The 15,639-nt window shown below is 41.7% G+C and overlaps 1 protein-coding gene across 4 annotated transcripts in view; it reads right to left on the bottom strand.

The window, feature by feature from the left end:
* The window catches only part of EXD2 (exonuclease 3'-5' domain containing 2), a 49,937-nt gene extending 38,770 nt beyond the window's left edge, over positions 1-11,167 (bottom strand). The window contains exon 1 of one of the 4 annotated variants that reach the window (XM_033187616.1): positions 10,933-11,167. The gene's annotated coding sequence lies outside the window, so the exon portion shown is untranslated. Of the gene's footprint in view, positions 1-10,118; positions 10,468-10,932 lie in introns of those variants that run through there. The other 3 variants (XM_033187619.1, XM_033187618.1, XM_033187617.1) reach the window with 3 other exon arrangements.
* Positions 11,168-15,639: the final 4,472 nt, after the last annotated feature.

The following is a 15,639-nucleotide window of genomic DNA, read 5'->3' on the forward strand; positions in this document are numbered from 1 at the left end:
TTTGGGTCTATACGCAATACTTGAGGCCAGGCATGATGGCTCAGGCCTGTAATTCCAGCACTTTGGGAGCCTGAGATAGGTGGACTGCTTGAACCCCTCCCACCTCAACTCCCGAAGTAGCTAGTGCCAGGAATTCAAGAGCACCCAGGGCAACATAGCAAAATCACATCTCTACTAAAAAAAAAAAAAAAAAATTTACAAAAAATTAGCCACGCATGGTGGCACGCACCTATAGTCCCAGCTACTGAGGAGGCTGAGGTGCGAGAATCACCTGAGCCTGGGAAGTCAAGGCTACAGTAAGCCGTGATTACGCCACTAAAGTCCAGCCTAGGCGACAGGAGTGAGACCCTGTCTCAAAAAAACAAACAAACTTGAGACACGGTCTAACTGATGCAGGCTACAGTGACAGTATTACTTCCCAGCAGCTGGACCCTATATTTTATTAATGCTGTATGAAATGATATATTTTTTCATAACAGAATCTCATTGTTGGGTCATATAAAGCTTGCAGTAAATTAAAATTCACTGATGCCAAATCAGGTTCTCCATTTTAAATATTTGTAATTTATATTTTGTACTTAAATCAAAAATGCTTCTTCTAAATTTCATCTTGTCTGTTTCAGCCAAATGTTTCATATATTGAGGCCAATTTGCATCTTGATTATACTTCCCTCTCAACTTAAACATAATTTTATGTACAAAACTGAGTATCTGTTTTCAGAGAAAATAACATCTCCTAACATATGCTTTTATTAATTCATTTTTATTTGGAGAGGTTTTGTGAACTGCATGTTTTTTTCTTTTCCAGCCAGAGGATTCATTCAGCAAACTTTTATATAACACATTATATAAGTCAGAGACTGTGATAGACCCTGGGTAAAAAGAGTTGAAAGGCACAATCTGCCTTCAAAAAATTCATGATTTAGCCAAGGAAAAATACACATAACGAACAAGTTGCGAAGACTGAGATAACACTGACAGGTGAAGCACATACAGGTATACAAATGGCTTGGACTTGAGGAAAGAGTGGAGATATTGTTTTTATTTTTATTTTTTTGAGACAGGGCCTCACTTTGTCACCCAGGCTGGAGTGCTGTGTCACGATCTCAGCTCACTGCACCCTTGACCTCCTGGGTTCAAGTGATCCTCCCACCTCAACCCCCGAAGTAGCTAGGACCAACCACAGGCGCATGACAGCACCCCAACTAACATTTTGCATTTTTAGTAGAAATAGGGTTTTGCCGAGTTGCCCAGGCTGGTCTCAAATTCCTGAGCTCCAACACCCCAGCTAATATTTTGTATTTGTGGTAGAAACAGGGTTTCATCAGGTTGCTCAAGCTGATCTTAAACTCCTGAGCTCAAGCGATCTGCCCACATCAACCTCCCCAAGTGCTAGGATTACAGGCATGAACCACCACACCTGGCCGAGTTGGGGTATTATTAAGAGAAAACACGGCTGGGTGCGGTGGCTCATGCCTGTAATCCCAGCACTTTGAGAGGCCGAGGCAGGTGGATCACCTGAGGTCAGGAGTTCAAGACCAGCCTGACCAATATGGTGAAACCCCGTCTCTACTAAGAATTACAAAAATTAGCCAGGTGTGGTGGCGTGCATCTGTAGTCCCAGTTACTCAGGAGGCTGAGGCAGGAGAATCGCTTGAACCTGGGAGGCGGAAGTTGCAGTGAGCCGAGATCGTGCCACTGCGCTCCGCTCCAGCCTGGGCGACGGAGCAAGACTCTGTCTCAAAAAAAAAAAAAAAAAAAGAAAGAGAAAACACTTGCTGAGAGAGATAGTGTCTGAGACTGGCATTCAAACAGGAGCAAGAGTTCTCCAGGTGCAGGAGCCAGACAGGAGGAGGGCACTCCAGGTGGAGGGAATAGCTTGTGCGCGAATGGGAAGGGCAGGAAGCACCACAGGATAGGTGAAACATTTAAACAAATGTAAAATGTAGGCGGGTGCGGTGGCTCACGCCTGTAATCCCAGTACTTTGGGAGGCCAAGGTGGGAGGATCACCTGAGATCAGGAGTTTGAGACCAGCCTAGCCAACATGGTGAAACCCCATCTTTAATAAAAATTCAAAAATTAGCCAGGCCTGGTGGCGTGTGCTCGTAGTCCCAATTACTCAGGAGGCTGAGACATGAGAATCACTTGAACCAGGGAGGCAGAGGTTACAGTGAGCTAAGATCGCACCACTGCACTACAGCCTGGGGGACAGAGTAAGACTCAATCACAAAAACAAAAACAAACAAACAAAAAAAAGTAAGATGTACTACACGTGTAAAATATGCACTAAATTTTTGAATACTTACTACAAAAAAAGAATGTAAAATTTTTTTTTTATAATTTCCATACTGATTTTTTTTTTTCTTTTGAGATGGAGTTTCGCTCTTGTCACCCAGGCTGGAGTACAATGGCGCAATCTCAGCTCACTGCAACTTCTGCCTCCCGGGTTCAAGCAATTCTCCTGCCTTAGCCTCCTGAGTAGCTGGGTCTACAGGCGCCCGACACCACACCCTGCCAATTTTTGTATTTTTAGTAGAGGCGGGGTTTCACCATGTTGGCCAGGCTGGTGTTGAACTCCTGACCTCAGGTGATCCACCCGCCTCAGCCTCCCAAAGTGCTGGGATTATAGGTGTGAGCCACCACGCCCAGCCCCATACTGATTTTTGTGGTGACTTCTTTACTGTGGTAAAATATATATAACATAACATTTACCATTTTAGCCTTTTTTCTTTTTTTTGAGACAAAGTCTTGCTCTATTGCAGAGGCTAGAGTGCAGTGGTATGATCTCGGCTCACTGCAACCTCCACCTCCTGAGCTCAAGCCATCCTCCTATCTCAGCCTCCCAAGTAGCTGGGACTACAGGTACTCCCCACAATGCCTGGGTAATTTTTTTTTTTTTTGTATTATTTTTGTAGAGATGGGGTTTCGCAATGTTGCCCAGGCTGGTCTCGAACTCATGAGCTCAAGCGATCCTCTAGACTTGGCCTCCCAAAGTGCTGGTATTACAGGCCTGAGCCACCATGGCTGGCCCATTTTAGCCATTTTTAAGTGTACAATTCAGTAAGTATGTTCACACTGCTGTGCAATCATCACCATCACCCATTTCCAGAACAACTTCATCCTTGCAAACAGAAACTGTTGTTCAATAAGAATTCCCATTCTCTTCTTCTTCTAACCCCTGATAAGCCCTATTATACTTTCTATCTCTATGAATTCCATATTGGTTTTTTAATATTTATGTTGAAATAGCACTTTGGGAGGTTGAGGCAGGCGGATCACGAGGTCAGAAGATAGAGACCATCCTGGCTAACATGGTGAAACCCCGTCTCTACTAAACAAAATACAAAAAATTAGCTGGGTATGGTGGCAGGGGCCTGTAGTCCCAGCTACTCGAGAGGCTGAGGCAGGAGAACGGCGTGAACCAGGGAGGTGGAGCTTGCAGTGAGCCAAGATCGTGTCACTGCACTCCAGCCTGGGTGACAGAGTGAGACTCAGTCTCAAAAAAAAAAAAAAAGTATGTTGAAACAATGTTTGGAATATATTGGGTTAAATATAGTCATGTGCTGCATAACAATGTTTTGGTCAACAACAGACCACACATACTATAGTTCTACAAAATTATAAGATTACAATGGAGCAGAAAAATTCCTATTGCCTAGTGACATCACAGCCATCTAACCATCCTAACGTTGCTGCACAATGCATTACTCACAAATGTGTGTAATTATGCTGGAGTTAACGAACCTATAGCACAGCCAATCGTATAAATGTACAGCACATGCAATTATGTATAGTACATACTTGATAATAAATGACTATGTTACTGGTTTATGTATTTACCATATGTTTTATTTTACAGTGTACTCCTTCTACTTATTAAAAAAAAATTAACTGTAAAGCAACCTCAGACAGGTCCTTCAGAAGTTATTCCAGAAGGCACTGTTAACACAGATGACAGCTCCATGCCTGTTATTGCCCCTGAAGACTTTCCAGTGGGACAACATGTGGAGGTGGAAGACAGTGATATTGATTATCCTGACTCTGTGTATGTCTAAGCTAACATGAATGTGTGTGTTTGTGTCTTAGTTTTTAACAAAAAATTTTAAAAAGTTAAAAAAAAACAATTTTTAAGTTGAAAAGAGCTTATAAAATAAAGAGATAAACATTTTTATACAGCTATACAACCTATTTGTGTCTTAAGCTGAGTGTTATTACAAGTCAAAAAGTTAAAACAATTTAAAAGTTTAAAGTAAAAAAGTTACAGCAAACTAAGGTTAATTTATTATGGCAAAAATTTTTTAAATAAATTGAGTGTAGCCTAAATACACAGTGTTTATAAGATCTAAAATAGTGTACAGTCATGTCCTAGGCCTTCATATTCACCCACCACTCACTCACAGGTTCACCCAGAGCAACTTCCAGTCCTGCAAGCTCCATGCATGATAGATACCCTACATAAGTGTAACACTGCTTATCTTTTCTTGAGACTGAGTCTCGCTCTATTGCCAAGGCTGGTGTGCAGTGGTGTGATCTCAGCTCACTGCAAACTCTGCCTCCCAGGTTCAAGCGATTCTCCTGCCTCGGCCTCCCGAGTAGGCGGGGCCACAGGTGTATGCCACCACACAAGGCTATTTTTTTTATTTTTAGTAGAGATGGGGTTTCACCATGTTGCCCAGGCTAGTCTTGAACTCCTGACCTCAGGTGATCTGCCTGCCTCGGCCTCCCAAAGTACTGGGATTACAGGCGTGAGCCACCATGCCTGGCCCACTGTTTATCTTTTATACCACATTTGTACTGTAGATATGTTTAGATACACAAATATCATTGTGTTACAACTGCCTATAGGACTCAGAACAATAACATGCCGTATAGGTCTGTGGCCTAGGAGTGATAAGCTATTCCATACAGTCTAGGTATGTAATCGGCTATGCCATCTAGGTTTGTGTAAGTGTGCTCTATCGTGTTCATAAAATGACACATTTCACAGAACAGATTCTCACTAAGTGATGCCATTACTATAGTTCACCTTTTTTCTTTTTATATCTTTAATGTGGCTACTAGAAAATTGTAAATTGGGGCTCACATTCTACTTCTAATGGACACTACTGTGCTAGAATATAATGTGCAAGTAAGGAAACAGAGACGATGCTAGAATGAGTAGATACAGGACAAGTCATGAGGGGGCCATGCATTACCCTACAGGACCCTGGAGAGCAAATAACAGACTTATAAGGAGAGTGACAGGATCAGACCACCATGGTACTAAATATACCAAAACACAATATACCCATGTAACAAACCTGCACATGTACCCCCTGAATTTAAAATAAAAGTTGAAATTATAAAAAAAAAAAAAAAAGAATGAATTGACCATTGAGAAAGTGAAAAGACAACCCACAGAATGGGAAAAAATATGTACAAATCATATTATCTTGGAAGAGTGTGTATCTAGAATATATAAAAATCTCTTACAACCAAATAATAAAAAGACAAACCAATTTAAAAACTGGCTAAGGATCTAAATAGGTATTTCTGTTCTTCAATTCCTTTTTAATATATTTTTTAGAGACAAGATCTAGCTCTGTTGCCCAGGCTGCAGTGCAGTGGTGCAATCATAGCTCACAACAGCCTCAAACTCCTGGGTTCAAGTGATCCTTCTGCCTCAGCCTCTTGACTACAGGTGTGCTAACTGAAGAGACATGTCCAGCTAACTGAATAGACATTTCCTAATAGAGGGTATACAAATGGCCAATAAGCACATGAAAAGATGTTCAATATCATGAGCTGTTAGGAAAATGCAAATCCAAACCACAATCAGATACCACTTTACACCCAGTAGGATGATTCTATTCAAAAAAAACAAATAAGGCCAGGTATGGTGGTGCACACCTGTAATTCCAGCACTTTGAGAGACCAAGGTGGGAGGATCACTTGAGGCCAGGAGTTTGAGACCAGCCTGGGCAACATAGCGAGACCCTGCCTTTACAAAAACAAACAAACAAACAAAAATTAATTCGCCAGGAGTGGTAGTCTGCCTATCGATTTAGCCACTTGGGAGGCTGAGGCAAGAGGATTGCTTGAGCTCAGAAGTTTGAGGCTGTAGGAAGCTCTGATCACTCCATTGTACTCCAGCCTGGTCAACAGAGTAAGACCCTATCTCTCAAAAAAAAAAAAAAAAAAAAAAAAGACAAGTGCTGGCAATAATGTGGAGAAACTAGAAATCTCATGCATTGTTGGTGGGAATGTCAAATGGTACAGCTGCTCTGGAACACAGTCTGGCAGTTATATGACCTAGCAATTCCACTGGCAGGTATATATCCAAGGGAAATGAAAACACATGCCCGTACTAAAGTCCATAGCTATTCATAACAGCCCAAAAGTGGAAACACCCCAAATGTCAATTAGTTGATGAACAGATAAATAAAACGTAGCATATCTGTATGTTATGAGTTGAATTATATTCCCCAAAAAGATATGTTGAAGGTCTAACCTCCAATACCTGTGAATGTGACCTTATTTGGAAATAGAGTCTTCGCAGAAGTAAATAAGTTAACATGAAGTCATACTGAAGTAGGGTGGGCCTTTAATCAAATACGACTGGTGTCCTTACAGGAGGAGGAGAAGAAACAGGTTTACATTGAGCAAATCCAATAATGCAGACAGACACACAGGGAAGGTGACCATTTGAAGACAGAGGCAGAGACTGGAGTTATGCAACTGCAAACCAAGAAATGTCAAGGACTGCCAACAACCACCAGAAACTAGGAAGAGGCAAGGTAGGATTCTCCCCTAGAGCCTTCAGGAAGAGCATGACCCTTGCTGACACCTTAATTTTGGACTTCTAGCTTCCTTAACTGCAAGAGAATAAACCTCTGTTGTTTTAAGCCACCAGTTTGTGTTACTTTGACCACAGCCCTACAAAACAAATATACTATAGGATGAAATTTCATTCAGTAATAAAAAGGAATGAATACTGAAACATGCTATAGCATGGAAAAATCTTGAGTACATTATCGTAAGTTAAAGCAGCCAGTCACAAAAGACTACACATTGTATGATTCCATTTACACAAAACACCCAGATCTAGAAAGACAGAAATATTAGTAGTTGCTTAGGGCTGGGGTCTTAGGGGAGTCAGGGATAGGGAGTGACTGCTAATGGGTATGGGTTTATTTTGGGGGTGATAAAAATGTTGTAAAATTAGACTATAGTGATGTTTGCACAACTCTATGAATATACTAAAATCCTCAAATTGTACACTTTGAATAACGAATTATATGGTGTGTGAATTACATCTCAATAAAGCCATTAAAAAATGATTTGGGGCCAGGTGTGGTGATTCACACCTGTAATCCCAGTATTTTGGAAGGCCAAGGTGGGCGTGTCACTTGAACCCAGGAGTTCAGGACCAGCCTGGGCAACATGCTGAAACCTCATCTCTATAAGTAATACAAAAATTAGCCAGGTGTGGTGGTGCACAACTGTAGTCCCAGCTACTTGGGGGGCTGAGGCAGGAGGATCACTTGAGCCCAGGAGGTCAAGGCTGCCATTGCACTCCAGCTGGGTGACGAAGTGATATCTCATCTCTCTCTTTTTTTTTTTTTTTGAGATGGAGTCTCACTCTGTTGCCCAGGCTGGAAGGCAGTGGCACAATTTCAGCTAACTGCAACCTCCACCTCCTGGGTTCAAGTGATTTTTCTGCCTCAGCCTCCTGAGTAGCTGGGATTACAGGCGCACGCCACCATGCCCGGCTAATTTTTGTATTTTTAGTAGAGATGGGGTTTCACCATGTTGGTCAGACTGGTCTCGAACTTCTGACCTGGTGATCCACCTGCGTCAGCCACCCAAAGTGCTGGGATTACGGGCGTGAGCCACCGCGCCCAGTTCCCCAACTCTTAAAAGAAAAAAAAATTGACAAGTTGACTCTAAAACTAATCTGGAAAAGAAACTAATAACAACCAAAAATATTGTTTTTTAAATGAGAGGACACGAGCTGATATATGACTTCCAATAAAATAATAATCATGATGGAGTATTTACCCTATTAGATGTCAACATATAACATACAGTTTAATATAGGACGTTGTGGTATTGGTCCAGCAAATAGAAAAGTATACCATAGAATAGAAGACAGTCTAGAAACAGACCCTGTATGATAAATGAGTACTTGTGGCCAGGTGAGGTGGCTCATGTCTGTAATACCAGAACTTTGGGAGGCTGAGGTGGGAGAATCTCCTGAGGCCGGGAGTTTGAGACCAGCCTAAGCAATATAGCAAGACCTCATCTCTATCTCTAAAAATAAAAATTAAAAAGAAAAAAAAGAAATTAGTACATAGTGTGGCATTTCAGATCAATGGCTCAAGAATGGACTGACTATTCAAGGTGACAGTGTTTGGAAAACAACAATTATACACACACAATTCCAGAGGAATTAAAGAAAAAAAACTATTCCCACAAGAAGAACTTATAGGAGAAAACAGAGCTTTAGGAGAAAACCCTCCTCTCTCTAAAAGTAGAGGAGGATTTTTCAACTTCAGCACAATTGACATTTTTGGCTGGTGAAATTCTTTGTTGTGGGAAGCTTTCCCGTGCGCTGTAGGATGTTTACCATGCGCTGCAGGATGTTTAGCAGCACCCCTCACTTTTACTCACTAGATAGCCAATAGCAGCACCATCCTAGTGGAACAAACAAAAAACATCTACAGACATTGCCAAATAACCCTGAGAGCAAAAATCTTTGCCATTTAAGAACCACTCAGATTGGGAATGATAGCCACAAAATACAAACACACACAGAACAGACTGATAAATTAAAACCTAAAATTTTAAACTTTGTTTCAACAAAGATGTCATATAGTTAAAAGACAAGCAACAACTTAAAAAAGCAATAAGCAGGGAGTAAATATTATAAACATATAAAAATAACAAAAGATCAAAATCCAGAACATATAAAATACTACTATAAATCAGTAAGGAAAAGACGATCCAATAGAAAGAGATGTTTCTCAAAAGACGAAATACAAATGGCCAACAATCATGAAGATGCTCAATCTCAACAGTAATCAGGGGAATGCAAATTAAAACAGCAATGAGAAATCACTTTTCCATCCATCAGATTGGCAAAAATAAAAAAGATTGATACCATTAAATGTTCGAAAGAGCATGGGGGACTGGGCACGGTGTCTCACACCTGTAATCCCAACACTTTGGGAGGCCGAGGCGGGTGGATCACTCGAGGTCAGGAGTTCAAGATCAGCCTGGTCAACATGGTGAAACCCCCATCTCTACTAAAAATACAAAAATTAACCAGGCGTGGGAGCAGGTGCCTGTAATCTCAGCTACTCAGGAGGCTGAGGCAGGAGAATCGCATGAACCTGGGAGGCAGAGGCTGCAGTGAGCCAAGATCACGCCACTGCACTCAAACCTAGGCAACAGAGCAAGACTCTGTATCAAAAAAGAGAGAGAGCATGGAGGAAATTATTATACACAGTGGGTAGCAGTTTGGCATTCCTAAATCCCCATACTCTCCCACCCAGCAATTCCACCTGCGGGTACCCATCCTTGAGAAATGCTCACATGGGCATACAGAGGTGTGTGGGAAGGATGTTCTCCGCCACACTGTGTCTGACAATGAAAAACTGGAAACAATCTATGGAATCTTATATAACTATGGAATTTACAGAGCAAGTAGAAAGAAGAGGTAGATCTCTACATACTGACAAAGAAAAAATTCCAAGACCTGTTTTTAAGCATAAAACGTCAAGCTGTGTAATGCATAAAACATACATATTTGTAAAAGTTTAAGGCGAAATCTTACAAACATATATCATAACGTGCACACACTTGTCAAATAAATGCAAAGAAAAATACACACAAACTGACAACAGTTCTTATTTTGTGAGAAAGGGACTGGTAAAGAAGAAAGAGAGGAGACGGAAAAAAAAAAATCAAAGAGGATCTGTATTCCACACTCCCCACCCTCACCACCAAGGAGAACATAAAGCTAAGAAAGATTTGTCTTGTTTAAAATTGTTACATAATTTTGTTACAAGACTTTATGCACGGACTATAACTAGAATATTTTAAAAATACATTTTTAAAACAAGCTCAACTTTACCAAATTTAATCCATCTTCCTCCCTGCGCCCCGACCCGCACTTCCTAATTCCTATGACTAACAAAACCTTTCACTTCCTTCTATCCTTGTAACAGAACTAAAAAAATAAAGTATAATTTCAATTTTGTGTTTTTGAGAAGAGGGTATATAAAGGAGTTTGAATGTTGGAATCATATCAAAAGCCTATCAAAAGCTTATCGAGGGATGGGTTTGTTTGTATTTTAAGGAGCAGGTGTCAATTTTATCATAAATAATGATTAAGGTTCTTAGTTTTGATCCATCCAGGGATGTGAAAAACGAAAGAGGTGGCTCCCGGCAAGGCCCAGAGCAGGGTGTGGTCTGGGAGGACAGGGATGGCAGCGCGGGTGGCGGCTCACACGCATCCAGGGGAGAAAACAGCAGCAGTGGCCGCGTGAAACTCGCAGCGCCCGAGGAGCTACCAGGTGCTGCGGGCGGGGCCTCCTTTTTAGCTGACTGGGACACGCAGCCTCGAAGGTCTGGTAGGGGCTCCCAGAGAGAGAGGGTAAGGGGGTCGGAAGGAGAGGCCCGAGGAGAGCGTGGGAGGACGTGGGCAGGGGTGAGGCCCTCCTTGCGCACTTGGGTGCTGAACTGCCCCGCCGTGGGCGACGGGGCCACGCTGTGGGGCGGGGAGAGGGGCAGAGCCAACTCGCTCCGGGACAGCGGGGTCCCCGCAATGTCACCCCGTACACGGTAATATCCCCCGCCCCACGACCCCTCTTGGTCTGCACTGGAAGCCCCTCTGCCGCGCGCACAATCCCGGTGCAAGGCCTCGCCGGCCTCTGAGCCTCACTTACCTGCTGCCTGGGACTGGGCCGCACACCTGCAGCGGGCTCACGGTAAAGTGCTGGAACCTGTGCGGCCGCCGGCGCGCACCCACCCGGATTCACTAGGGCCGTAACCACTTCCGTTCCTGCGGCAGGCCCGGAGGACGTAATCCCAGCTGGGGTGTGGGAACGGGCAACGCCATCTTGTACGGAAGCTCCTGGGGCAGGTGATGCGTACCCAGTCTCTCTCCTCTGTTGACCAAAGAATCTGTTAAAATTGGAAGGGCTTAACGTCTTCTTCAGAAAAGTGACGCATTTGTTTCTGGGATGGTATGTTTGTGTTTTGGTTTTGGCTTTGTGTTTTGTGTTTTGGTTTTGGTTTTGGCTGAACTCTCACAAATGTAATATGGGACATCGAATTTTCTTTCTTTAGTATTCTGCCTGCTGTTTTTCTGTTAAACAATAACAGTAAATAGAAGGAAAGACAGTGTATTTAAATAATGTAGTCTTCATTAGCAGTGCACATTATCCTATAGCCACTATAATAATTTTATGCACCCTTGTTTTTTTTTTTTTTTTTTGGTGGCGACTGTCTCCCTAGGCTGGTCTCGAACTCCTGGGCTCAAGCGATCCTCACAGCTCGGCCTCCCAAAGTGCTGGGATTACAGGCGTGAATGCCCAACCTATGCCATCTTTTATAGCGATAATCACAATTCTGTTTATATATTAAATCGTTCATCCAATTAGTCTTTATTAGCAATTATATGTGAGGCAGTTAATGTGTGCTACATGCATGTTTTTCCTTTCTCATGGAATGTGTAAAACAGAAGGAGAAATGAGATGTGCATAAATAACCAATATAAGGTGTAATAATAGCTACCATTTGTTGACTTTGTGCTCACCTGTTGCTAGGAGCTTTGCAAAGCATTTTACTTATTTTTTCTCTTTTAATCCCCATAACAACCCTATGAGGCAGTACTATTATTAGTGCCATTTTACATAAAATGGAAAAAGGTTAAATAACTTCTTCAAGGTAATTCAGCAAGTAAGCACCGGAGTTAGGAATCAAACCTCATACGTCTGATTGCAAAGCATGTGGCCCCATCCTTTATACTACATTGTCTTCTATACAGGGGCAAATGTTTTAAATTCCACTGAAGGAGTATCCATGGGGAAAATTTCCAGCTATTATAGGTGATTAACTCCCTGAATTTTTATCTGTCCATCTTGAAACCCTTAAAAAACAAAGGATAAAGAGGAAATGCAAATTAAAACCGCAATGATATATAGCTAAATGTAAAAGACAGAAAATACCAAGTATTGGCAAGATTGTGGAGCAACCACAGCTCTTATATGCTCCTGAAGGGAGCATAAATTGATGCAATCACTTTGTTAAACTGTTTGGCAGTATCAACTGAAGTTGAATACATGAAAAAGCCTTTGTTCCAACAATTTCGCCCCTAGGTGGGGCACAGTGGCTCAACGTGTAATCCCGGCACTTTAGGGATTTTCACTGTGTTGCCCAGGCTGGTCTTGAACTCCTGGCCTCAAGCGATCCTCCCACCTCGGCCTCCCAAAGTGCTGGGCATCGTGGTGCACACCTGTAGTCCCAGCTACTCCAGAGGTGTAGGCAGAAGGACCTCTTGATCCCTGGAGTTTGAGACTGCAGTGAGTTGTGATTGCACCACTGCAGTCCAGCATAGGTGACAGAGCTAGACCCTGTCTCAGAATCAAAAAAAAAAAAAAAAAAATTTTACTCCTAGTTATAAATATGAAACTGAAATGTCTGCATATATTCACCAAAAGGACATGTACATAAAAAAAGCTCATACCCATACTTTCAACAGCCCCAAACTGGAAACTACCCAAATATCCCTGCTGTTAGAAGTCACTGTATATAGTGATTCATTTTAGGATAGTAATAACTGGAAGGGAACATGAGGAGGCTCACAAAGTGCTGATAATGTTCTATTTCTTAATCTGAGTCCAGCTTTACAGGTGTGTTCAGGTTATATTTGTGAGCACTTTTCTGGTTTCATATATACTTCAATAAAAGAGTTTTTTTTTTAAATGATAGTAAAGGAGTGAAAAGTTTGTTAACCCAAAGAAGAAAGAACAGGAAAGGACATAATACCGAACTAAAAAAAAAGATACAATTTTAAAAGAAATTAGATTAGAATGGCAGATACAGTGTATGCTTGTATCAAAATATCTCATGTGCCCCATAAATGTATACATCTACTGTGTGCCCACAAAAATTAAAAAATAAAAACAAAAAGAATAGCAGAGTGTTGACATTTGGAGGATTTCATAAAGAACTGTCTGGGTTCACAAGCAATCACTCTACCTTAAGGCCCAGTCAACAAGTCTCACCTGTGCATACAGAACTTCTAATCAGCTTTTAAAATACAGTTTCTCACTTTTAAATACGAGAAGACATCCAAGAATCACCAGTCATTATGGGAATGTCTCTGACATAATTAATTAACCTTTTCTAAGGACCATGTGTAGAACTATGTATTGAACCCTCCGTTCTTGAGGAAGGCAAAGAACTACTTACCCAACGATTTGAGAACACAAATTGTTCTCAAATATACTTTTCACATATACAGGGAAGATTTAAGAAAATTAATTTTGATTTAGGCCATTGACTATCTAACAGGTTGCTATTTTTAAAATCAAATAAAAATTTTAAAAAATTTTAGGCTATTGAGCAACTTTTTACAAATTGTAAAAAATTGCTATCATATAGCTCACATTCTCTAGCTACATTGCAATTAAGTTAGAAATCAATAATGAGGCTGGGTGCAGTGTCTCATGCCTGTAATCCCAGCACTTCGGGAGGCTGAGGCGGGTGGATCGCCTGAGGTAAGGAGTTCAAGACCAGCCTGGCCAACATGGTGAAACCCTGTTTCTACAAAAAATACAAAAATTAGCCAGGCACAGTGGCCAGTGCCTGTAATCCCAGCTACTTGGGAGGCTGAGGCGGGAGAACTGCTTGAACTTAGGAGGCAGTTGCAGTAAGCCGAGATCATGTCACTGCATTCCAGCATGGGTAACAGAGCAAGACTCTGTCAAAAGAGAGAGAGAGAGAGAGAGAGAGAGAGAGAGAGAGAGAGAGAGAGAGAGGAAAAGAAAAGAAAAGAAAAAAAAGAAAAGAAAAGAAAAGATTATTTTTTAAACTCCACGTACTTGGGTAATCCCAGCACTTTGGGAGGCTTAGGCATGTGGATCACTTGAGCCCAGAAGTTTGAGACCACCCTGGGCAACATGGTAAAACTCCATCGCTACCCAAAATACAAAAATTAGCTGGGCATGGTGGCACACACCTGTGGTCCCAGCTACTCAGGAGGTAGATGTGGGAGGATCGCTTGAGCCTCGAGGGTGGAGGTTAAAGAATGGCTAAAATGCAAAACACTGCCAACACCAAATTCTGCCAAGGATGTGGAGCAACAGGAACTCTCATTCATCGCTGTTGGGAATACAAAATGGTATAGCCACTTCTGAAGACAGTTTGGTAGTTTCCTATAAAGGTAAAGATAGTCTCAGCATGCAATCCAGCAGTCACACCTTTGGGTATTTACCGAAATGAGTTGAAAACTTAGGACCACACATAAACTTGCACATGAATGTTGACAGCAGGTTTATTTATAAGCTGGAAACAACCAAGATGTCTTTCAGTAGGTAAAAAAATAACCAAACTGGTACATCCTTACAATGGAATATTATTCAGAACTAAAAAGAATTAAGTTATCAAGCCACAAAAAAAAAATATGGAGAAACCTTACATGTATATTCCTAAGTGAAAGAGGTCAGTCTGAAATGGCTACATACTGTATGGTTCCTACAATATGATATTCTGGAAAAGGCAAAGCTGTAGAGGTAGTAAAAAGATCAATGGTTGCCAGGGATTCCAGGAGAGGAGGAAAGGCAGAATATAGCTGGAGCAAGGGGATTTTTAGGCCAGTGAAACTATTCTGTATGATACAGTAATGGCGGATACATGACATTATGCATTTGTCAAAACCTATGGAACTGTGCAACATGATGAGTGAACTCTAATGTAAACTATAAACTTTGGCTAATAATGTATCATTTTGTAGCAAATATATAATACCCATGCAATATGTCAATAATAAATGAAACTGCATGTGGTGAGGAGAGGTATATGGGAGCTCTCTGCACATTCTGTTCAATTTTCTTTTTTTTTTTTTTGAGACGGAGTCTCGCTCTGTCGCCCAGGCTGGAGTGCAGTGGCAGATCTGGGCTCACTGCAAGCTCCGGCTCGCGGGTTCACGTCATTCTCCTGCCTCAGCCTCCCAAGTAGCTGGGACTACAGGCACCCGCCACTACGCCCGGCTAATTTTTTGTGTTTTTAGTAGAGACAGGGTTTCACCACGTTAGTCAGGATGGTCTTGATCTTCTGATTCGTGATCCACTCGCCTCGGCCTCCCAAAGTGCTGAGATTACAGGCGTGAGCCACTGCACCCAGCCTCAAATTTTCTGTAAACCTAAAACTGCTCTAGAAATAAAGTCAATTAATATTTTTTTTTGAAAAAAAGTTATTGTGTGAACTATCTAAAATGTTTTATTCATTTGTTTATCCATTCCAAGGACAACTTAATGTCAAGCACTGGTCTAGGGATTCATGGGACATCATATGCAGAAAATTCATAAGGAACTGTGGCCAGAAGTGCTAGTTGCCCACCTATTATCCATTCTCCCTTTCCACTTAGT

The sequence above is a fragment of the Trachypithecus francoisi genome, unplaced genomic scaffold, assembly GCF_009764315.1.
Source record: "Trachypithecus francoisi isolate TF-2019V2 unplaced genomic scaffold, Tfra_2.0 Lachesis_group3, whole genome shotgun sequence".
NCBI classification, from domain to species: Eukaryota; Metazoa; Chordata; class Mammalia; order Primates; family Cercopithecidae; genus Trachypithecus; species Trachypithecus francoisi.